We start from the raw sequence: 27,004 nt of genomic DNA on the forward strand, positions 1-27,004 counted from the left end.
CTGCTATTTAACATGCGAGTTTTCATAGCCCCCTTTTCATCTTTTAACGTTTTGAGGGATAGCATGTTACAAACTTTTATTTGTTATTTCATGTTTCATGTTGTAAATTAAAATTCACATGTGTGTCTTGTATGTATTTGTTTCGTATCATATTGCTTGTAAATTATGTGATTATGTGCTAGTTGTTTATTGTTTTTGTTGGTAGAATAGACTCATACACATACTCAAAGGCAAAGTGGGAGGGTCCCACGGGACGTACCTGCGCCGCCCATTTTTCAACTTTTGTTAATAAATGGCGGTATCATTATCATTATCTATACTCCAAGTGGCTCGGCGAACGGGGGTTCCTTAGTATATTTGACTTATGTCAAGCAAACGGGAATATCATGTATTTACTTTTCTTTTACTTTATGATTGAGACATTACATCTTGACTTATGAATTTTACACTTTTTGTATTATATACTTATGCAAAACTTTATGAATTCTCACCAACATTATTGTTGACAAAATATATTATTTTAAACGTGCTACATGTTGAAGTTTAATTTGAGGATTGAAGACTAGATAGTTGGATCATTAGGTTATTAGAAACATATCATAATGAAGTTCAAAGTTATTGTATTGTTATTTGATTAGTGCCAAATTGTGTATTGTGATTTAATGAAATGAAGTAATTATATTTAGCACGTTAATAGTGTTATTAGCTTGTGAGTAATCTGTACGTACCGCCCCAACATGTTTCGCCCCGGCATATTACGCCGAAGGTCGGGGTGTTACAGATTGCTATCAGAGCCGAATGACTATAAGATAGGTGGTTAGACGTAACAACCTAGAATAGTTATAAGTATATTTTTTTAGGGTCCATGATATATATACTCTATGTGTTATGTGCCCGCTTTTATGAATTGTTCGCATGCTCGTTACATGTAGTTATATTATTTCATTATATTGCGTGTACACATATTCACACAAAAAACTCTAAGGCCTATACCTAAAACGAAGATTTTCAAACATTTGCAACAATCGATTTTCGGTTTACGATATTTCCTCTTCTTAAAGATGGTTCTACGTGGCGGTATGTAGTAACTGTAAGGGGGCGTGCTTGTTTTCCGTACTCCTGAAACCAAGGTTATTGAAACCTAACGATAAGCAATGCGTACAAATCCAATCAGACACGAGACCTGGTTGCTTACCTGGAGAGTTCGGAAAGTGCATGAAACCTATTAGGCCAAAACGTACCACACCAAACGCCATACGAATCACAACTTTATGCTTTCAAACGTGACCGTGTTCTTTTCGTTAAAAGAATATGGTTACACTCCTAAGGATGTCACTCAAGTCATGGTGGTTCATGCGACGTGTGACTCCGACCCTCAATGTTTTACAATGTATTTTAACTAAAAGTCTGACAAGTCGTGGTGAGACACGAATAATCAGTTTTTGGTTCGATTTGATTACGCATTTTGATTTATGTTTTTTAACTGAAAGTCTGTCAAGTCGTGGTGATACACGAATACCCAACTTTCGGTTCGATTTGGTTACGCATTTTTTATTTTTATTAGAACATACAAGTTATGATGATTCATACAGCATGTGATTCCGAAAACTTAATTGTTTACATTGCGGTTTTAAAAGTCATTGGGTTATGTGAATAGTCGATTTTCAATCCGTTTTCTTTATATAATTCATTTATTATTATGGTTTTAATTAAAAATTCGAAAAGTTATGGTGGTACATAAACACTCGATTTTCAATTCGATTTCACTACTTATATAAAGTTTGTATTAAATTCATATTTTGATATATTTTCCTTATGTTTATTCAAGATTTACAACATTATTATTGAAATGCGATTTTATTTCTTTATTTATTTTATGAATTATGTAGATGGATTCTGATTGTAGGAATCTTTCATAGAATGTTTCTTTTGGTTATATGAATTTCATATTTACGTCCCATCCTTCACGCTTCGCATCATGTCTTCTCGTTTTCAACCCATAAAACGACAACCCAGATCATCAAGCAATTGACCATCGCAATTCCGACCATGATAACCCAAAATTCATCACTAACCACAACAACAAGAGCAAATACCAAATCTATGCTCTAACCAATCCAGAACCCAACACAAACCCAAGATACCCAATCACACCCGCTATGCTAAGGAAGGGCTAACTTGTTTCCCCCATGCAATACCTTAAACCGTATTCCGTGACCACTTGAAGCTTACACGTAGCCTTGCACAAATACGTAGTCCCATCATACTCGTCAAACATATATATTTAAAAAAAAACAATGCCTAATTTTTCGCACTTGTTTATTTATTTATTTATTATTTTATGAACACCTTATCTGGTAATTTAAAATCCTCGATTATTTTAGACTAGATAATTAATAAGTATATAATCAAGTTGATTTTCTTTAAAAGGACTTTAAGTCATAACAAATGGTTTATTATTATTATTATTATTAAGTATACATATATATTTTCAAGGTTAAATAAATCTTTAAGAAAAAAAATCTTTTGTTTCAATAAGTCCAAAGCCTTAGTTGGTTATTATACTACCACTATTATATTTCTACATTTAAAGAATCATTTTATCTGGCGATCATCTATAAAGTTTTCCTAGGATGTCTCCCAAAAGAAAACCTTTTACACTAAAAGTTTTATAAATTTTCTCAAGCGTTAGCGCTAATTCAGGACTTTCATTCATTATAAAAACTTGAGTTATAAAAGCATCAGGTTTTTGTAACTGATTTTCACAAACTAAAATGAATCTCAAAAACCATTTTTTTCTCCTACTTTTTTGTCAACACCAATGAGTTTCAGTTAAGAAATCATGGCATCACCCACCCTAGCCTTCATACCACAGACCCACTTACCTTCGAGAAGACACGCATCGCAAACTCCATTTTGTTTTCCTTCTTCTTCATGTATTTTTATTTTTTTATATAATTCTATTTGGATATAATCGAAATATTTCTATTCATCTAATTTCTTCAAAGGTTGTTATGTAATTTATATTTGAGTTTGGTTATTTATTAATTGTTGACCTATTTTCGTTCATATTACTCTCAAGCACGAAACACACAAAATGCTGCATCATCTATAATAGATAACCTCATTTCTGAATTTGTTTACTTTTTCTTATCTTAATGGATAAATGATAAAAAAAGACAGTAACGACACAAACTCCACAATTTCCTCACTTCTCTCTCCCTTTACCTTACCATGCAACAGTTTACATATATAATAGTTTAGCGCATGATACCACCATGTATCACATGGATCCGTACACTCATACTTAGGCGTGCCGCTTGCAAATGAACTACTTACTAGTTATTGTTAACTACTCGAGATTTGTTGCAAGTCATAAGTGAAGATGGCTTGATTGTCATTCAAGTTGTAGAGATTAATGACTCCTTGAGGTCTTTGATTCTATTAGTTCCGATACATTGCATCTCCACAAGGTTCAACTTTGCCACATAAGGCGTTAGGGTTCTTTTGAAAAGACAACTCAACCAAAAAGAAGCGATTAGAGAGAGAATAGCACACAAAAGATGAAAGCAAAACACGTGTACATAAACGTGTAAAACAATCACATATAGAATATATCGCACAATAAGCTTTGCCACTTGCATGGATAATATTGATGAATAGTAACATAACGCGAGACAAAGTTGTTTTTGTAATATACGAATTATGAAATCCTAAGACATCTAATATCAGATTAATATGTTGGATATTATCAAGTTGATAATTAGTAAAACCGATCGAATTTTTAGTGTCAACTAACTGATTTGTTTATAATAACAATAAGTTGGATAATAGTTTTATATATAAGGTTCACCATGGGGTGTGTTGAATACGTTTTCACAGTTTTTCTTCGTATGTCAGCTCGTTTTATCCTTAAGGCTATATTTACCTACACATGGAAATTATAAACATTAGTGGTTATTTATTCTAATATAATTGCCGATATTACACTTTTTTGGAGATATTTTAGTGCCGAAAAGATGTATAAATTCTTATACATCACATATATGTACTGATTGTGTCGGGTTGACTGATTTTAGGTTATTGTTGCCGGGTTTAATTTGATAGTGTTGATTGGTCATGTGGTGTGCGGACTTGTGATTTAAAAATCGGGTAGATTCGAATATATTGTAGTTGGTTGGAGGTTTACGCAGGCGGGTGTGTTAGTTGTTATTCTTATTGTTGTTGGGTTGAATTAAACGAATTATGTGACGGGCCGGGTTTCAAGCTCAAAATAAATCATTATTTTATTATTATTTCAATATTATTTTAATGATGGTGATTTTTCAAAATTAAACGTTTAATTTGAACTTAGTTTAATAATATTTATATATTTAAATTATAAGCCCGGCTTGCTATATGCTTATTTACCGACATGTGTCTGTTTGTGGCACGTTTTTCAAGGCAGTCAGTCAGTTTATTTGTATGATCGAGTCTATATGTTTATTTGTGTTTTAGCGTGTGATGTAAATATGAAGAGTCAGTTATGTGTTTAGTGTTTAATCGAGTCTTCGGGGATAACTTGTTAGTTTGAGCGTTAAACAAATATAGATTGACCCGCCCGTACTCAATCTTCATTCGGGCGGGGCAATCTGGATTTATAAAAACACGTCAAGGGTATCCCTGAATTTTTCGTTTTTGTTTATTTTATTTTTATATTTTATTGTTTTATTGTTGTGGGATGACCGAGACTGAAATGCTATACGATTATCACCACGTTTTATTGAAGACATATCTAAATAAAAGTTTTTATTTTGCATATATGTCTGACGTACCGGGATTTTCTAGCGCCACCGGGCGTAAGAGGCACATAGGCCACCGGGAGCGGGTCACCATGATCCAGTAGCGGCTACTAGGGGTGCACTTGAGCCCCATCAGTTTACAATGGGGAGGAGATTCCGTTGACTCCCGACACTGTTTGAGCTGATATAATTAGGCATGGTTGAGATATTCGTCATATGGTGCTTCGTTTCACACCATTATTGGAGGAGCAGACCATGTATCGGAGGATCCAATATATGCAGTTACTAAGGCATATGAGCTTCAATTAGACGTTGATTCGTTAGTTAGAGGCAGGAGGGCTGAATTCAGGAGTTGTTGACCGATCGGTGAGCTGCTGTACTCGCGTGTGACTTGATTTAGTATGTCGAGCTCACACGTGAGTTTTATTCCACATTCCGACACACGCCCACTGACTTTTCAGAGCCGTACGCAGTTTCATTTGCTCTAGGTGGCCACACGTATAAGATGTCTATGACAGAGTTTGCTGTGGCCACCGGGTTTTACACACATACGGAGGTTCAGACTCCGGCCTTTACACAGAGCATCCGTGGTTATGTGCAGCGGTCCCAGTATGATAGAGTTTTGGATACCAGAGGGTCATCTAGTATAGTTTTAGGAGTAGTTTGCAGACGGGGCCTGATGTGTGAAAAGCATGTATAATATTATAACCAAGTTTTACCGAATTCACCTAAAAACCACACAACCGGCAAGTGTACCGTTCGTTATGTAGCTAGCAAGTAAGAACGGATATCGAACCTAGGACACTATGGGTAAACTCTAATTATTAAACCTAATTAATTACTTATCTAGACTCTCTTTTGACTTTTTTAGATTTTTTAAAATATTAATTAAACTAATATTACTTAACTAATTAAAAACTAAACTAAAAATGAAACTTTATATAAATTGGGTTTTAACCAAATGCGAGAAACGACTACCTAGGTAATGGAATCATACTAGTTAAAATAATAGCTAACGAACTTGACTTGGTTGAAAAACAATATCTAAAAAAATATGACACTAAAGACCACTAAAGTATGCTAGATCGTCTCCCGGCCTCACCAATGACACTCTAGAACTCTAATGACATGTGAAGCTCAATTGTTAAAGGTTTGGATCACCTCCCGGTCTCACCTTACCTAATAATACTATGGTACCCCAAAACCCAAATCACATCCCGGTCTCTTTTAATACAATATATATTAATATAAAGGGGGTATTTTTAATTAATTGGAACACGAGTTGCATCACAATAATCTAAAGGGACCTAGGCTAACTCACTCCCTCGCAATTAGTACCCAAACCCGCAAACGACAAAGATGACACAATACTAAATTGCCTCCCGGCCTCTCTAGAGATAGAATAATAAAATCTAATCCTCTCTCAATAATTATTCCTACGATTTTTTCGACCATAAATCGCAAACAAGTTGGAAACACAAAGTAGACAACCTAATCACGCATCTAACAATCACCAATGACTATCAAATACAAGTGGAATAATTATTGAAGCAAAAATTGGATTCAATTACGCATATATATCATGAACAAACCAATTAAAAACTTTACCAAAGCATCAAATCAACCAACGTTAAATACTAGTTCGTCAAACCATTAATATAACATAGTACTCAACCAAAACCTAGGTAGTTCAAAGTATTTAGCTACTCATAAAAAAAATATGAAACAAGATTAATAATATATGTTGCAGTTTATAAAAAAAACAAGAAAATAAAATATGAAACAATTGCCTACTTTTCTTTCTTTACTTTGCGGCCGTGGAGATTTAAGCAGCTAGCCAAGCTGCTAGCTTTCTACTTTTCTTTTTCTTTCTTTTGTTTCTCCGAATTACCGATCGCCGCTGCCACTCACGTAGGGTTTTTTCTCTCTTTTCAACAGTGGCCGACCAAAACCCTCCAAGTCTTCCTCTTCCTTTTCCATTTGACATGCGGTTTGATTTATTCACCGTAACCCTAACTGTGTTGGGCTTCCAAACAAATAAATAGTGGGCTGATTTACTCCATATAGTACGTTTTGAAGGCCAGCAAAATTAGGACGAGAGCAGTTTTCTTTTTATGTTTGTATGCCCTTCAAAATAAAGAAAAGAGAGTTACATGAACTTGTTAATAAAAACATATTTATCTTTCTTATTGTAATACATTTTTTTTTATTTTCTTACTCAGCTCGTACCCTACCATTTCTTTTAATCATTATAAAAAAATTGATAATTATTCATGTTATGTAAACGTAAGTTTACATCATTATTAATTTTGTTTTTATTATTTGATTTAAAAAAACATTATATATTATGTAGTAACTTTTGTAGTTTAACTGGTCTCAAAGTTTAGTATAATTAATTAAATTTAACTCGATGTCTCCATAAACCTTTTTAATCTAAAATATGAGCTTAAGAGTATTATTCAATAAAAACTAGCTCAAAATACTTGAAAGTATAGGAATATTTATATAATATTATATATATTTTTAGACCACATCAGGGCCTACTCTAGTTCAGTGGTTGAGTCATCTATACGGGACCCTGTTGACAGGTACCTTCATCGGGTGGTTGCCTGCACCATCGTTGGCCGTCATTATGGCCACGATAAGTGCAGCAACCTCGATCTTTTATACTTATTGTCGATTATTGGCCAGCGGGAGGCCAACATTGCTATGATACTGCTTACTTCTTTTGCTCGGGGCTGATATTTAGAGGGTGCATCAGCTTGTTTATCTTCGGGACCATATATCACTCGTCTAGCGGAGCGTTTGGGTATTTTTTAGCGATATCCCAGGGACTGTTTCACTGCGGGGCCGACTACCGGAGTCATTACCTTGGAGGATGCCCTGAAGGCTGGGATTTGCGAGTTATATGACCCAACAGTTTAGTCCTGGTTCGACGGGGCCCCTAGGCACCATCACCACCAAGTACACCTGCTGCTATTGGTTTACATATGGGGTGTTCCCACACACAGGCAGCACGTCATCGTCCCGTGTATGATGAGGCCACAATATTAGTTTCCTTTCAGACAGCCAGCCCAGCCAGCCACACTCGATATGATTTATCGGCATCAACTCATCATGCTTGCCATGCAGGAGGAGACACGGGCCCACCTGGCCCACCATAACGATTGCTTTCGTGTTTTATTCACTCATTTACATGTATCGGTTCCCGCTTCACTTCATGTTCTTGACCAGCAGGCTGGCGGTCAGGCTGAGGGAGCTAGTGGTGATGCAACACAAGTTGGTGGAGAGAATGAGCATGTGGTTGAGCAGTCATTTGTTGCTGGTGATGATGTCCAGATGGAGGAGTAGTTGTTGATGATGCAACAGACTGCCACTTACAATTTTAGGTTTTTATTTTCCCTTTATTTTGTTTTTATTATCATGGTCTGTACTTAAATAATGTTATATTAGGAAAATGTGTATGGATAACCGGTTGGGTGATTTATGTATATATATCTTTTGTTGATGTTTGCTGTGTTTGATTTTTGTATATTTTGTTGTATTGGAACTTTGTGAGCATAGTTCACTATAAACCCTTACGAGACCTCACTCGTCCACCCGGGCTACCAAGGGTTTAAAGGGCTTGTTGCATACGCTAAATGCAACCATAATTCCGACAAAAGTGAATTAGGTTTTTTAACATTTTAACTCGTTTAACAAATTTTATTATGAAACTAAATAATTCGGCTTGGTAATAATCTTTATAAAATAAATTAAAAATCCATTTTCGCAAAATTCTTAAAAGGCCTATGTCTTACACACGGTGAGAAGCTTTCTTTTACATGTTCTGAGATTTTGCAAATTCAGTTATAGTCTTTGGAGAGGACGAGTGTTCACGAGCCACGTTTAGCACCGCATAGTCATCTATATCAGGTGATTCCGGTTTCATAGTTTATTTTGTTGTTTTAGTTTAAGTGTTAACAGTGTAATTGTAGATTTGAGTGCTAGAACCATTACATTAGAGCCCCGTTTTTTAATTGTTAAACAATCAATTTAACCCGGTCCTCTCATAAAACGTTTTATATTTTTATCATTGAGGACAATGTTAACCTCAAGTGTGAGGATGGGGGAAATTTTGAAATTTTTAGCCCAATAGTACCTCGAAAGGTGTTAAGAAACCAAAGTTGTTAACTGTTATTAATGCCAAGTTAGAGGTTTCTGGTCATGGGTTTTTTAGCTTGTCGTTAGTTTTCCTAACAATTTTTTTCAAAAAGAAGTTGAAAATGGGGTCGTTTAGGCAGGGATAACGAGTCAAGGGGACGGGTATACATGCTTCATATCAGCAGCCTTAATATCCATACATTTTGTGAGATAGACCCCAATACAAAATTAGAATTTGCTTGTCATATGCATATCGAGATCTTAATACCATCACCTGTATTGGGATTAGAACTTTAGAAAACTCGTACATATACATGCCCACTAAATAAAACTCCTTACCCGACATTATCCCTTAGGAGCCCGTTTAGACCTTATTCTTTTTCATTTGTTAAACCTAACATTACACACCATGTCAGCCTTGGCCTTTTTATTTTAACCATGTGTGATGAAATCCAGTTCGTTATTGTTTTGTATATAGTCAGTTTTAGAGCATAGTACACAATGTATATATGTCTTAGCCAGTTGTACATATTTGATTTTGTATTGTTTATCAGTTTGGTAAAAAAATCAGACAGGCCAAAAAGAGTTATAAGTTTGTATTTAGTTGTAAATAGCAGTCTGTATTGTTGAGTTGTTTGTTTGTTCAAATAAACTGGGTTTCATCCACCTTAGTCATTAAATATGCCTATTCCGCACCCAAACCTAAGACTCGGCAAAACCCGTAGTCCGAGTCTTTATGCAACCGGTGGAGATATGACTGACCTGCAAGCATATTAAGTTGTGAGTCATATTTGTTATTTGAGGGCAGAGATATATACTAGCACATCTTTTTCTAGTCCAGATATTAAACCGATAGGAGTGTTGATAGTGTGAGGGGTATGAACATATATGCCTTAACCGGAAACAAAGTACACTTATATGGGCGGCTCTATTGTTTTTATAGCATTATTAAATATATTTGTTGATTGTCAATATAGAAAGTGTCAGTATGGGAAACTGGTATGACCTTAAACCTTACTAGTATTAATGGTGATAATTGACATACCTATGGTGGAGGTTGATATTTACTTTAAAGTATGCTTGAGGGCAAGCAAAAGATAAGTGTGAGGATGTGATGGTCGGTTAATGTGTACATATTTCAGTTTGTTAATTGTATATTTTTAATTGTTTATTTCGTGAACTTTGTTACTTCATAAGTGTTTGTTATGTTTCAGGTCACATGTGATTAAAGCAGCTATTTTGGACCTGCACGAGCACAGAAAGAAGACTCGGGATGACCAGCACACAAAACGAGACAAGAAGTGAAGTTTGTTGATGAGAAGACCCGTCGCGCTACGTGACGGGGTGGAACGTAGTCCATCACGTATCGCGGTGGAATTAATTTACTAAAAGCGAAATGGACCTGTGAAGACCCCATCGCGATACACGATGGGTTACAAAATCGGGAAATTTAGGGTTTTTAATAAAACATCATTATGATGACCCTATTATCATCATACACGTTCCATAGGATGAAGAGACAATTTCCACCCTTCCGAATCATCCCGAGATCATCTACATGGCTTACGTTATCATAACTGACGATCTTTTTATGTCGAGGCCCGACTAATCTTCTCGAATGATACCCGGAATGTAGAATATTGTATTTTTCAGTTTTCTCATGTGTTAAAGAACAAACTAATTGTAATTGTTATTGATTAATCTAAAAGTATTGATGTTTGATATTGTTGTGCACTCAGTCGGTTTATGTTTATTTCGATTAGAACGATTAGTATGCGAGTTGCTATGATAATTTCTTATAGGATTGTTTTGACTAGTTTGAATATGATGAAGCATACAATTACCCTTAGTTGAGTCACACTGGTAGGGGTTGCTTGATAACTAGTGTCGTATGTTAGCGATTGCTGATGCCTAAGGTTTAACTCCTTGAATCAATCTGATTTGATCTTTGACAATTAATTTGTTATGTGAACGTGAGATAACTGTTTATTTACTTGTTTGAACCCCGGGTGTGGTTTGTCTTTGTGTAATTGCTTGAACACTCATTACTGTTTCGTCATAATATTGGAACTTGGTTACATGTTACACTAACCACATACTCCTCGTGGTTCGACACCCTACTTACCCTAGCTTGTTTAAGGTGATTATGAACTTGATTATTATTGTTTTTGACTAGATAATGACAGTCTAGCATCAGTGAGCTGGTTGCTATGTGCATGCAAAAGGAAGAGCATATGAAGTTGGATAAACCTGAAGTTGCTTACCTTGCTACCAATTCCAATAATAGGAAGTACACTCATCAAATAAAGGAATTTGCTAAAGTTCAAAGACTAATACAGGTGCTGCATCTAGCTCTCAGAACTCCCTGGAAAGCCTTTCTTCAAGTTTTTCAAGAAGTACATTCATAAGCAGAAAAACTGTCCAGACTTTAAGTAGTGGTTGGCTAAGAAAGGTAATGATCTCTTTATGATACTTGAGTCATATAATTTAACTGTTCCAGCTAATACATGGTGGTTTGATTCTGGTTCTATGGTTCATGTGACCAATTATACTCAGGGATTCCTTTCAATCCGGAAGCTAGAAAAAAAAACAAAGAACATTAAACTGGGGAATGATAAAGAACTTGAAGTCAAGGCTGTGGGAACCTTGCAATTAATAATGAAAACTGGTTTATGCATTAAACTTTATGATACCTTATATATTCCTGAGATTACTCGAAATCTTATATCAAGACCAAAGTTAGACATGGACGATTTTAATGTTTCTCATGATCATGGCAAACTTACTATTTCTTTTAATTCTCAAGTGTTTGGTTGTGGCTTTTTGAATGGTGGTCTTTATAGATTAGAACTGCATGATAATTTTCTAAATGGCAAATATATGTATTTATATATTTATATATGGCCATCATTATTATTTATATAATAATAAATCAAAATAATTAAATTATACTTTATTATTATATTACCTAGGTAATTCTTGATGGACCATATTACCCATTGTTGCTAATCAAGGGTTTTCTCTTTGGTGTATATAAATAAATGGAGAGAATAATTGGCATCATAACATAACCCTAAACACACACACAAAATTTTCATCTCTCTCTCTCTCTCTCTCTCTCTCCGTATATTTGATTTTCTCAAGAACCTTAATCCCCATCATCAACATACATCCTAAAGGGGAACTCGACCAAGTTGACAATCATGTCGTGTGGATCATTTTCATCAGCCATGGCTACTCTCTCTGCTGTAACAAGTATGTTTTAGTTATAGGTTTATCATATTATTTATATTTTCCATTACTAACGTGAAGAATTGATCAACATGAATTGCTTATATATTTTAGTGACAAATTTGGGACTAAAAATTATGTAGTTTGCGAGATACATATTTGTCGCTCGTAAGCTATATATATATACTTGTATGTAGGGGTGGCAAAGGAGTTGGGTTGGGTCGAACGAGTAATGGATTGAAACGAGTTAGGGTCGGAATGAGTTAAAGTCAGAACGGGTTTTTTAAAAAAGGAGTTGTTTTGGTTTGGGTTGGAAAAGGTTAGTGTCGGAACGGGGTTTTTTTTTCAACGATGATAACGGCGGAAACATTTTTGTTTTTTCTTTATATTTTAAGTTATGATTTATTTATTTATTTTTGAATTTTTTCTTGAGGGGTTTTTCTTTTAAGATCAAAAACCCCCTAAAAAAATTCAAAAAATTAATAAAAAAAATCAAACTCAAAATATAAACAAAAAAAAAAGTAAAAAATAAAATAAAATATTTTATCCGTTGTCCTCGTTTCAAAAAAAAAAACGCGAGAAATTAGCTGAAACTGAAAAAATCGACGAAAACGAAACCAAAACTGAACTGAACCCATCCCGTACGAAAACTCATGTCGGCTCGAACCTGTTCCGAGCCAAAACCTAAACCGAACTCATTGCAATCCAAAACCCGTTTTATGCCGAAACCTATCCGACCTGAATCGGCCACATTTTCTAAGAACACGAACCGACATTGACCTATTTATTTAAATTTATAAACCCATTTTAACCCAAAAATAACAAGATGGAATTTCAAGTGGCCCATTTTAACCCTTTTAGTTAAAATAGATGACCCAAATCAGCCCATACAATTTTTAAATCAACCTAAATTGACCGTACTTGTATGAGATACATGTGTATTTCACAAGCTACAGATATCTTTTTTCAATAATAAAAAAATTATAATAATTAAAAAATGAAAAATAATATTAATTAGAAAACATTGATTTAAGAAAAAGGATGTAAAATAATGACATGACATGTCATATCGATATGAAACCCCAATTAACCGAAAACACCATGCCTGCAGTTGTCTAACTTGCCTCAAGGAAATTGAAGTAATCTACTAAAAAAAATACCAAATAGTTTTAAGCTATTCCACAAAACACAATTTTAAAAGAACATATACTAGGATTATACAAGTCAACCGGTTAACTCGCCGTGGTAAGGGTGTTCTTCGGGTTATTTATTCGGGTTTTGGGCTGTTTGGGTCGGGTTGTTCGGGATTGAGCTCAAAACAAATCGACCCAAGAACCGACCCAAATAAGCTCGGTTTGTTTGGGTTTCGGGTTATACGGGTTGGGTTTTGGGTTTAACAAATTAAAAAAAAAATCCATCTTTAACAATATCATAAATTAAGAAACCATATTCCAAGCCATTATAAAACCATAATATACAACCATATTTTCAACAATATCACATATTATTTAGGAAAACATGAAATTTATCATATAAGAATGCATTAGACGGGATGGTGTGTTGTAGCCTATGGATTAATACTTGTGTAGATTGAAGAAACATGCTCAATAAATATTGGTTTAAATACTATACTATTTAAGTTTTTGAATTGAAGGTACATTCTCCGCATGCTTTATGGTCATTAATACATTGGCATGTGATAGATCCAATATTAATTGGAGTCTTGAGAACAACCGAACAAGAATACATAAGGTCACTGTGCTACTTCACCGCTAAACTACCCTATAAAACTAGGGATACATGCATCGATGTGTTATACTTCGGATTATTCGGGTCAACCCGAATCTGGGTATTTCAACCCAAATACCGACCCGAATATTTTATCTCGGGTTCGGGTTAGAAGTTTAATCGATCCAGGTGAATTCGGGTTGGGTTATTTGGGTCTCGGGTCGCTTCGGTTCAGGTTTGTTATTCGGATACGGTTAAAAAACACAGCCCTACGCCGTGGTGACATGAACAATAGCCCGTTTAGCCACACATGTTTGTAGGTTCGACTCAACTACTTCAAACCCGTTTGAGATATTACTTCAGAATTAAGCAATCTTAAATATGCCTTAAATTCATAACTATATTTTGCTCCATTAAATAACTAGCAATTTTTATAACGAAACAAAAAAAAAGGGGGGGTCTATTCGATACAACTTATTTTTCAAAACGCAACTGAATCAGCCAAAAAAATAAATTATAATAAATACCTTAGTAATTCCCAATATATTACTCATATCTCATACTGAAAACATAATAACACAAAAAGATATATGATACTTGAAAAAATTACCAAAAACTCATTGAGTGTTCAAAGCCATGAACAAGTTCTGTTTTCTCGCATTCTCCGGAATCAACCGCTGAACAGTCTCGGGTGGGATGCCCGCAAGCTCTGCAACGCAAAAAATCAAAATCGAAGATGATTAACAAGAGGCGGAATTCGACAGGTCAAAAGAGTCAACATGTAAGCCTATATTTATTTTTTTAATGCAAACAGTTAGGTTCACAGTTTGAAAGACCAAGTTTAACGGATAAGTTCATGGTTTGGAATCAGCTTGCTATGTTTTCAATTATTTAACCTTTTATTCCACTTTTAGAATATGAAGTTATGTACTAACTGCCAATATTCTTATATAAACCCATATTAATATTTAGTTTTTAAATTCTTTAAAAACCATCGGTTCAAACCGTACTAACTGCCAAACAAAATTTCAAACACAATAATACTAACGATTTTAAATTCTAGAAAAAATGGTTCAAACCATCCTAACCACCAATCATTAATGCTGAATTTCAAATCATAAACTTTTAGTTCTAATACTCTTAATAAAGCTTAGTTGGTAATAAAAAATGTTCATCAAAATATTACTGTCCATTTTCACTTAATTATGCAAATCAAATTACAGTCAAAAAGTCAAATGTACACCTATAGCAGTATCAACTTACCTTGCGGTTTAAAATTAAAAAGTGGAGGAAGCGGGCGACCATTAAGAAGATGGGTACTCGGATCTCTTAATTCATCAAAGAACGGATGCACACAAGCTTCTAACTGCAAAATTCACAATTGTTTTTTAAATCACTACTTAGCCACCGCCCCTAATTTTTTTTTATTTTTGTAATTAACAGAACTGCATTTTTTAGAGCGAATTACATGAACGGTCACTTTGGTTCAAATTTTGGATTCCGTCAGTCCCCGCCAACTTACTTCATCAACGACTTTGGCCCAAAAAGTCAATTGGGATAATTTTTATTAGTTAGTTTACAGGCATTTAGTCATTTCATATTTAGCAATTTAAACGAAAAATGAAATGACTGAAATGCCCCTGAACTAACTGATAAGAACCTAGTTAACTTTTTGGATTAGGGATGAAAGAGAAAAAGGTTGGTGGTGACTAAATCCGTATTTAAAGTGCGAAATCCAAAGTTTAGACCAAACTACAAGAACCATCCCTTAAAACTTTATAATTTACACACTTGGTCCCCACCAACTTTTTACTCCTTCAACTTAGTCTAAAAAGTAAACTAGGCTAATTTTATCAATTACTTTTATGGGCATTTTAGTCATTTCATAATAAACTAATTAAAAAAGTTGAAATGACTACAACGCCCTTAAACAAATCGATAAAACTAACCTAGTTAACTTTATGGAACATGGAAGAAAGACAAAAAAAGGTTGGTTGGGACTAAATCCGTGACTTCAAAAATTCATCTCAAAATCCAATATTTTGACCAAACCACATGACTCCTGCGTCTGCGTGTAATTTAAAATGCAAAAACTAACATTAATGGTCCCTGTGATTTGATTCAAATTTGGATTTCGTCCCTGAATATTCAAAGTTACAAATTAGTCCCCACCAACCAATCTCTCATTAACCCATGTTACAAAATGTTAACTGGGTAGATTTTATCAGTTAGTTTAGGGGCGTTTACAGATTTAGTAACCAATATATCTTACATCCCTCCATAGTTATCAAATGCGATAAGCGCATAGGCCTCGCCGAGGCCTACACGCAAGGCAACAAAGCGAGGGCCCGAGATAAAGAAATGCTCACTTAATAAAAAGCCTGTTTTGACGTTTCTGGTTAAAAAAACCACCCGTTTCAACCTTTTAAAAAACATAATTGTTGCTAACCATCATTAATAATGTAAGATATATAGTAAGTGTTACTAACCTATTGTTTCAAGAAACAACAATGTTGTAAAAGTAGGTTTACAAAGCCGAGTACTCGCTACAAGGTATGTCGCTGAGGCGAGTTTCTTTAACTCCGCTAGTTACTAAAAATCGATCAAATGTGGTCAAACGCAGCCAGAATCGCATCTTATTGGTGAACTTGGGCCGATTTTGACTCAAAAAAATAAAACATAATTCATATTTCAATAATATTAAAGAACAAATATTATTTTTTAATTAATGATTAGTATTTTTTTAGAATATTTTATTATTTAAAAATGTAATTCTCTTATTTATGTTGATATTCCCCTATTTTGTTATAAATATTAGTAAACTTATGGTATTTGACATATATATAATATCAAAAAACTAATTTTCTTTATATTTACCATGTCCGAATACTATCTGAGTACTCCCCGAGTACTCCGAGTACACCCAACTCCCCAGTCGGCCGCCTAGGGTCCGCCTAGCGACTTTTGCAACCATGAGAAACAGTGAGTAAAAAATGAAAAAACTAAAGTGTTGCTGCCGTGACGTAGAAAAAATCAACAGTATACTGGGGACCAAACTTGTAATATGATCAAACCACAGGGACCTTTCTCATTTTAATTTTTATTTAGTTTAGATATGCTAATTGGAACTTACAGCAGTGCATCTTAAATTGGGTGAATACTGGAAAAACCTACAAACTAAGTCCACGGCTTCGGGAGGTAAACGTTTTTGAAAGACCTGAAAAATTAAATCAAGTGAGAATTAGTTTCTCACATTATTAATTATGATAACTTGAACTACGAAAATAGAAAGCATACTTTATGCCATGGATGAGGCTTTATTTGTGGAAATCTGAATTCAGTATAGTTTGGATTCATGCACTTTATCTCTTCGCGCGTAGGTGTTCCTAAAACCTGTTTAATAACGTTGACTTGATCAAAAGTAGACGTTTTGGCTTTGATTATCCAATCGACTAAGCACATCCAAACACTATTTTTTAATAGCTTATTACAACTGTTGGTCTGGTTATGATAATTTAAAATTACATAATCACCTTCAAAGCACGCGTCCAAACAACACGGATGGTCCCTATAGTTTGGTTGAAATTCTGGATTTTGTCCCTGTGGTTTAAAAATCACGGATTTTGTCCCCAATCAACTAGTTTGAAAAAATAATAATTATTGTACTAATAATAATTATACTAATAGTATTAATAATTAGAATAATATAACACTAAACAATAGGGGTTATACTGTAATTATTAAAATAGTAAACGGTCAACGTGTAACTTTTAAAACGGGCAAAATAGTAATCTTACCTGACCCATGAACCATTTATGAAAGAAGAAAAAGAATCATTGTATGATGAAAATAGAATAACCACCCCTTTTTTTGTGTTGTTTATTTGTATTTTTAATAGAATAGATCGATAGGATAAGGTTTTTGTTGATAACTCTAAAACCGGCCTATAAAGCAATTTGAGAATACTTATGATATGGAATCATAGATTAAATAGAATCAAGATCTAAAGATATCCATTAACCATAAAATATAGACCCTTTGCTCAGGGACCAGATCCATAAATTTTAAAGATATCCATGATGGGAACTATCCATAATTTTTAAACCATTATGAGGACTAAATAGAATCATGATCGAAATCATAGTCTAAAGATATCCATTATGGGGGACTAAATCAATAATTTTTAAACCACAAGGACCATCGATGTAATTTAATCTTTTATTTATAACGTTAAAGACAAATAATTCAAATTTGATCCTAAATTTACTTAATTACCTTTCCAAATAGTTGATACAACTTGCTCGGTAGCCTCTTAATGGTCATTAAGAGGATTCATAGCCTCTTAATGGTTAAGTGGTAACCTAAAGTCTAGCCTCTTAACCATTCAGACTTAGGGCTACCTCTTAACCATTAAGAGGCTATGAACCATTAAGAGGTAGCCTCTTAATGAGACCATTAAGAGACTACCGAACAGCATACTTTAACAATTATAAATAAATAGTTGCAAACCTTGAAAACATATTCAATAGGATACTCATTTAAAAAACCTAATAAAATTATTTTAATTATATATTATTTTGTATGAATAGTATTTACATCTGTGTTGAAGTGTTGAACATTTTAAAAATAAAATTACCTTAATGATCTCCACTAGTTGATTAACACCACTTTCTCCAGGAAACAATGGCTGCAAATGAATCAATTAACAGAATAACGAATATAAGCTGTAGCTTTAGTTAAAAATGAAGAAATTATAAAGCTAAACTACCTGTCCAAGCTAAAAATGAAGAAATTATAAGCAAGTGCTCTGCATATCTACATACAATATATAAAATAATTCAGCCATAACACAACCAGTTGACCAAATATCTATAGCCGTTGTATATTCAGTGGCACCAAATATAAGCTCTGGAGCGCGATAATATCTTGAACAAATGTAGGAAATATTTGGTTCTCCTTTTATCTGGAAAAGAAATTGGACATTTGAATAAAAAGTAAGTAATAAATTGGAACTAATATTAGCGAGTTTATGTTTATATGACTTACCAGAACTTTGGCACTTCCAAAGTCACATATTTTTAGCTGATTTGTGTGTGGATTCACCTTAAAAGTACACAAACAAAAAACATGTTTTGTAAGTGAATTTCGAGCTTGACTAAGCAGGAGCTCAACTCGTTTAACTTACGAGAGCTCGAGCCGGCTTCTGAGTAGTTTTTTAAGCCCGAGCTCGACGCGTTTATTATTTATTAATTAATTTAAATACATTTTTAATTATTTGTTATGATTTTTTAATTATATCTTTTATGTATAACGTAATATATATTATTTAGTTTTTATCATCATTTTATATACAACAATAACTATTATATGAATATACTTATATACATTTAGTATATTAAATAAACATTTTAAGATTAATAGGCTCGTTTAGGCTCGCAAGTTAGCTCGACCTAACTAAGTATAGCTCGGGCTTGTTTATTAAACAGCAAGCTAGCTCGACCTAACTAAGCATAGCTCGGGCTCGTTATTAAACAGCCTTATTTTTAGGCCCAAGCTCAAACTCCGGCTCGACTCAATTCAAGCTTTTAACGAACCAATCGCAAGACTTGATGTCGAATATCTTACTAGCAAATTATGAGGCTTGATGTCGCGGTGACAAATACCAATGCAGTTATGAATATAAGCAAGTGCTCTGCATATCTACATACAATATATAAAATAATCGGTTTGCTAAAATTGTAAGTTCATAAGATGGTAACTCTTTAAAAAACAGGTAAAAGATCAAAAACAAAAACTTAAAAAGTCACGTGCCTGATAAGTATACAACTTGACATAAATTAAAGGCATGCGTTGGTTCATCCTCGTATAATGGCGAGCACTGCGGCTAACCGTTTCAGGAACAAAATCAAGAACAAGATTAAGATAAAGCTCTTCTTTATCAGTTGTTGAGAAAAAATAATGTTTCAAAGACACAACATTAGGATGATCCAACATTTGCATAATTTGTAATTCCCTGTTTTTATAACGTTTGTCTTGTAGCACTTTCTTTATAGCCACAATCTCCCCTGTTTCTCTGCATTTAGCCTGCATCAAAAACACAAAAAAATATTAACTATAAACAAAATTAAATTAAAATTTTTAACCGTTAGCTCGACTTACTTGAAAAACGACTCCAAAAGAACCCGTTCCGATCACATGTTCAGCTATGTAACTAACCGTCTGTAATAAACCAAATTGTTAAAATATTAAATATAACATAGGACAAAACGAGAGGGCGTTTATGGAATTAAAACTTTTTACAAAATTATTACTTCTAACCTGTTTAGACTGACCATTATGACCACCAATTGTTGTTCTTATCACATGCCCTGCTTCAGTACCCACACCGTGTACTATTTCCTGCTCACTATCCTGAAACAACATTAATTTTATGTCATTTAGAGTGTCCATTCAGAAAATTTATCAAATAATCATTTTCCAATGAAATAAAACTTCCACAAGGCTGGTTTTATAAAGTTATTTATATCTCCGACAGATTTTTATCACCACATACCTAAATTGTAGACAAAAATAACCTCTATATATGTAACACCCCAACCCGGAACAGGCTAACGTGTTACTATTACAGATATCAAATCAACGCCACAATCCAAAATACAACAAAAATTAATGCAACCTACGTCATATTATTAAACAAAATGAATTAACTTTTAGAAGCTTGAACTTCATTTTTTTATCTCTCATCACTAAATTCCCAGAATCCCGGATTACCTGAAAACAAAATAAGAAAAACAAAACAAGAAAACACGGCTGAGCCAAAAATTGCCCCGTAACGGAAAGAACAATAGTATAGGTAAGGACAGACGTAAGAGAATAAATATACGAACTTCAATTCAAACTCGAAACCAACCCTTTTTACCTAAACATATACTTAATAAAATTCGGATGTATGATCCGACACTTGGCCAGAACATGGTCAAACGCATGCGGAAATATATCAGAACTATAACAAAAACACCCAGAGCCAGAAACATATAACTTGTAGCATATAATGTGTGACGTGTAACATATAACGTGTAACATTTAACTGAACTATAATTAAATGCGAAACATAATCCGATACACGATCGGGACGTAATCTGAATATACTCAAATTTAACCAAATGCGTATACACATATCAAAACGGACCAGAAATATAGCGAAACAAAATATAATTACTAAAATACACGACGATGATGTTAAAATAAATAGGTCGTGTAATACGGAAGCACCCAGAGCCTAAACAGAGGGGTACACAGCTAGCTAGTCCATGCACCAAGGAGACGGTGTGGGTGGCGTGCACACATTGTTCCATCTCAAACAGAAGTCAGGAGTCAGGAGTCAGAAGTCGGAGCTAAGATCGATCTATACGCCTCTAAGTGGCCAAGGTACTACATGAGTACTTTCAGAGACGCCGTGAACTTTGATTACGCACTGTCACGATAAGTGCCATGTCAGGAGTCAGGAGTCAGGAGTCGGAGCTAAGATCGATCTATACGCCCCTAAGTGGCCCTAATACTTCAAAAGTACTAGTTAGAGACGCCGTGAACTTTAATTACGCACTGTCACGACAAGTGCCTTCCCGTTGACGCCCAAACGACAAGTCAGAAAATGCTCGGGTAACAGAGTACTAAAACTAAAAACATATAACTAAAATATATTATATAAAATAACTGAACTCAAAATATAACCGACGCGTAACGAAAATCCGTGCTACAAAGTAACGGAATAGATTCAATACTATTAGTAAACGAGAACAAAAGCCGCACTACGAAGTAACGGAATATAATTAATACTATTAGAGAAAGAAACCAGAAACCGTACTACGAAGTAACAAGAAACAGCATCCGTACCACTACGAGAACGATGAAAACAATATAAAGCTAAAAGAAGAAAAACACGGAATCCGTACTACGAAGGAACAAAATATAATACTATGAGTAACAAAAACGGAAACCGTACTACCAAGTAACAGAATATAATTAATACTAAGAGTAACAAAAACAGAAACCGTACTACCAAGTAACAGAATATAATTAATACTAAGAGTAACAAAAACAGAAACCGTACTACCAAGTAACAGAATATAATTAATACTAAGAGTAACAAAAACAGAAACCGTACTACCAAGTAACAGAATATAATTAATACTAAGAGTAACAAAAACAGAAACCGTACCTTATAAACGAGTAGCAATAATCGTAAAATGACTTAAGCTTGATTAAACGTCAAGAGAACCTACAATTATTGTACTAATATTAAATCAATTTTCTTTAGAGTTCGTTTCGTTTCTGTATTCATGCACAATTTATTTAGTTATTTAATTGGTGATACGTTCGTTGTATATATATAGATATTTTAATAATATATCTTGAATCAGTTTACTATTATTATTACTATGTTACAAGGTTTAACCGGTATTCATCTGATAGCTATGAGGCTGTTAGATTTAAAACTCCATTTATGCATTCATACGACAAAACACCAACTAATACTTCAATTTCTCACAAGTGTTGTATGCTATTTTAACATGGATTTAACAGATTATCAATTTTTATAAATCTCATTCACCTTGGGTTTTGATATAAAAAAAACTACCAACCTTTTTAAAAGGTTTTATAACAGTTGTTAGGAAAACGATTTAGTATATAAAATATAGCAATTAAAACATGTGTAACTATAAGTGAATTTATGATGTAATAGAGACTTTGAACCCATGGTGTCTTTGGGTCTGGTAAGGCAACAGAGCCTTCCCAACATGTTTGTCAAAATCACTTTTGGTTTGGTTTTTTGCAAAACGAGTGACCTTCACATAATTTAAACTCAAACCTCGTTCTTCTCTCTTTTATTATTATTATTATTATTATTATTATTATTACTACAGATTACCCATGGACTATGTTAACCCAGCCCTTTCGTTCAAATCAATAAAAACAAACAGATAACATTAGCTCGATATTGTATATGAGTGTTACCTTAGATCGTAGCTACAACGACGTAGGCGGTTTTTGACTTTCGGCAACAACAGGTTGCCGCGGTGGTGAAGACCTCACGTGTACGAGCAGGGAGCGGAAGTTAGCGTTGGTTGTCTGGCTACCACCGGCGACGGCGAGAACCCGTGTAGCGGTGGCTGTGATGTCAGCGGTTTCTCCGGCTAGTTGCAGGGCGGCGACGGCGGTGTATACGGCAGAGAGAAAAGGCTAAGATTTAAGGTTTTTGGATCAATGAAAATCGTTGGAATGTTATCGTATATATATATTAAACGAGTTTGAAACAAAATCAAATCCTGATATAATCGTATCGTTTGTTGTTCACGTTTTCACCTGAAAGAATACGTAAGTGTGTATGCTTCAATTTGTGTTTTAGGAATTGTTAAAACTGGTCCTTGAACTTATCTCAACTAATTCAAACATTTACAATTTAACCCATTGTGTTTAACCATCTTGAACATCTTATTATTATTTGATATTAAATATAGCATTATTATGTAACTCATGATTTTTCGTTTATTAACAGTTTATCGGTTTATCAATTTTCTAACAATCGACATTTATTATTTTATTGTTTCGAATTTTAGTATATTACAATATACGATTTAATATATAAATAACATATATATATGACTTAATATGTAAATAACCAATAAATATATAAATTAAATACGGTGGTTGTTTTACATTTTTTGTTTCTAATATTTATTTATCTTTTGGATTTTAATTTTATTTATTGGAAGGAAGTTAATAATATACTTGGGGTTTGATGATGAAAGGGTTTCACAAATAAATGAGATCTTATAACCCGTTTAAAAGCTATCTGGGTTTGGTGAGACCCATGATCAACTTATTTTTTTTACTATAAAATTGTTTCTTAATTATAAAAAATATCTTTTTTTTAAATTGGATATTAATTTTTAGTATATCCCTATTTTATAGGATTTTCATATCACATATTTGGTAAGATTAATTTTTAATTTAATGAAATGTTATAACACGTTTAAGGGCTATATGGTTTTGGTGAGACCCGTACCCGTGAATTCGGATCAAATGCATGAGAAGTCTCCATTTACAAATAAAGCAATCTGGTGGCTTGAGATGAGGCGGGGAGCAACCAGAAAGCTTTTAAAGGTTTCGTTTATATATATTTAAGGTTAAATATATGAAATAACCTCTATATACGATTTAATATATAAATAACCTTTATATACGACATATATAACCTCTGTATACGATTAATACCGGCATACCCTCTATACGACTTAATATATGAATAACCTCTATATACGATTCAATATATGAATAACCTTTATATTTAAAATACGAATAACCTCTATATACGATTTAATATATGAATAACCTCTGTATACGATTTTAATATGTGAACATTCTCTGCATATGATTTTATATATAAACAGACTCTATATACAACTTAATGTATAAATAATCCGTGCATACAACTTAATATATAAATAACCTCCACATAAGATTTAATATATCAATATAATATAAATAACCTTTGTATACAATAAAATAAAAAGAACCTCTATATACAACTTAATATGCAAATAACCTCTATATACTATGTAGGGAAAAGTTAAAATATAAAGGGAGACAAAAATGGGAAGGGTGAGAAGTCTTTGTGGCCACACAAAAAACCATTTAAAAAAATTTCCAAAAAGTTAATAAAAAAATCATATTTCAAAATATAAAAAAAAACAAAAATGTTTCTCTCATCATTCTCGTTCCAAAAAAAAAAAAACAATGTAGAGACAAAAGACACAATGACGAAAATGAACAAAAGACACAATTATAACTAAAAAAATAAATCGCAAAATATAACACAATGCTGAACAAAATATAACACAATGTTGACTAATATAACACAATATCAGGAAAAAAAGACACAATGTCAAGAAAAATAAACACAATCAATGACGAAAATAAACACAAAACACAATTAAAAACAAAAAGACACAATGGTCTTTTTCACTTAACATTGTGTCTTTTTCGAGTTTTTTTTTTTTTTAAGAATGAGGAAGACGGTGGAAACAATTTTGTGTTTTTAACTTTTTTTGTTTTTTTATTAAATTTTGAGTTATGATTTATTATTTATTTAATTTTAATTTTTTTAAGGGTTTTTTTGTGTGGCTATAAATCCTTCTCATTTTTGTCTGCCTTTGTAGAATAACTTAGACCCATACTATGTAATATATAAATAGCCTGCACATGCGACTTACTATATAAATAGCCTCTCTGTACAACAAAATTTCTACTAAATCAAGTAAAATTAATAAACTTACACTAACTCGGTCATCGTCATGATCCACTTTGTCTCTAAGTCTCATCTCAAGCATCTCCCGACCCAACCAATCAACCGAACTAGATGACTCATCAAACCCACCTGCAGTTCTCGAACTGCCGACCCCACCGTGCCCTAGACTGGCTGCAGCCATCTTACACCGGGAACGAACCAGCTAACAAAGGTTGCACTGAGTCCACATACACTTGTACAACTAGAATCTGTATTCTATTCATGGTAAATGAATGATCACACAAAAACAAGATTCAAAATAATCCTACACTCTATAGAATCCGCATAATTCGTTATCATTCAGATAAGAGTGCAAGCGAGCCAAGCTACTCGAGCTCGGATTGATAAAAACCTCGAAACGAGCCGAGCTTTTTCAAGGCCGAGCCTTGAATAAAGCTTGTTTGGTTATCAAGCCAGAGCTCCAGTCTTGCATAGCAAGCTCGTTTAGGCTCGTCGAGCCTTTAACTAGCCATCGTTTTTCTTAAGTTTTACCTATTTTGGACTTCTATGGATTAACTTTAAACTGGTTATAAAAATCCTATATCAAAATCCAAATTCGTAATTCAGTAATTCAGATATGGTTCGGAACCGCACGGAAATCCGAATTCACAATTGGGATCGGTTTTATTGGTTACAGATACGATTCTGTTATCATACTTTTACGGGATTTTTTCTGCACATCCTAGCGTCAGCTTAAGCCGAGCTTAGACTCGTTGAAGATTTTTATCAAAATGTATAGACGAAGGATAAGGGTATTTAAATTAATTATTAATTAATTAAACAATAAACAAGCGAAACCCAAGCCGTAAAAAACAACTCACAAGCCGAGGTTTTTCAAGCTCCAGGCGGGCCCAAACCTCAAAGAAAACTCGTTTAGTTATCGAGCCCGAACTCTAGTTTAGGGTCGTCGAGCCTTAACAAGCATTGGTTTTCGGGTTTTCTCACAACCCATAAAGTATATATAAATAACTAAAAATATATAAATGTTAATTAATAAATAGCAAGCCGAGCCTAAGGTTAAAAAAAGGAAAAACAAGAATAGGAGGTCGAGAGTAGCAGAATACACCAACCAACCAGTTGAGTGAGATCTAAGTAAAGTAAAAATCTCCCGAAATAAAGAAACATTGCAGACCTCAGTAGTGAATATATAGGTTGCGTTGGTAACAACAAAACAATTTCGGCATTTCGTAATCAATCAACTGACAGACGATCTGATTGGGTTATTTGGGTTATAGTTAACTGAGAATAATAATAATAATAATAATAATAATAATAATAATAATATGAGCAACGGAGGGGTGTTTTGTTTTGTTTTGTTTTGTTTTTGGGATACTACTAAACACAAGACACTGATGATAGTGTTCGGTTAAAGGGAGAGAGAAAGAAAGATGATGAAAGTTGGTGACTGACAGAACAACTTTCTTTCCTTTGATTTTTTCTCGGATTTTCTAGGAAACCGCCCGGCCTATACGCCGTCTACCGGCCGGTGTTTCTAGAAAATCCAACCAATTTTGTCTTATTATGTTTTTTTTATATTTTTTTTCTTTGTTATTTTGTTATTATTATTATTATATATTAATAATAATAATATATAATTAATTATTTATTTATTATTTAATATCCTTTCGGTGAAAAACAGTTAACACATATATATACCAAAAATCAGTGTTAAATCTGTACAAATAAAAGAACATACGACAACTAAAACATAAAATTTACGTGAAGTTCCCCATGTCCATGCCCATGTCGTCGTCGTGACCCACGAGCCCCCCGA

At 33.7% G+C, this 27,004-nt stretch overlaps 1 pseudogene across 1 annotated transcript; it reads right to left on the reverse strand.

The window, feature by feature from the left end:
* Positions 1 to 14,473: 14,473 nt before the first annotated feature.
* LOC143532838 (shaggy-related protein kinase kappa-like) lies at positions 14,474 to 25,386 on the reverse strand (annotated as a pseudogene). Its single transcript, XR_013135252.1, has 12 exons — positions 25,220 to 25,386; positions 20,202 to 20,294; positions 20,043 to 20,102; positions 19,695 to 19,967; positions 19,509 to 19,583; positions 18,930 to 18,986; positions 18,652 to 18,846; positions 18,520 to 18,570; positions 17,181 to 17,276; positions 17,017 to 17,100; positions 15,147 to 15,249; positions 14,474 to 14,592 (listed from the first exon to the last, which is right to left on the reverse strand). The product of XR_013135252.1 is annotated as a shaggy-related protein kinase kappa-like (transcript).
* Positions 25,387 to 27,004: the final 1,618 nt, after the last annotated feature.

Source organism: Bidens hawaiensis, unplaced genomic scaffold, assembly GCF_021521415.1.
Source record: "Bidens hawaiensis isolate Kalapana, Puna unplaced genomic scaffold, B.hawaiensis_p1.1 tig00009545_1, whole genome shotgun sequence".
In the NCBI taxonomy this organism is placed as follows: Eukaryota; Viridiplantae; Streptophyta; class Magnoliopsida; order Asterales; family Asteraceae; genus Bidens; species Bidens hawaiensis.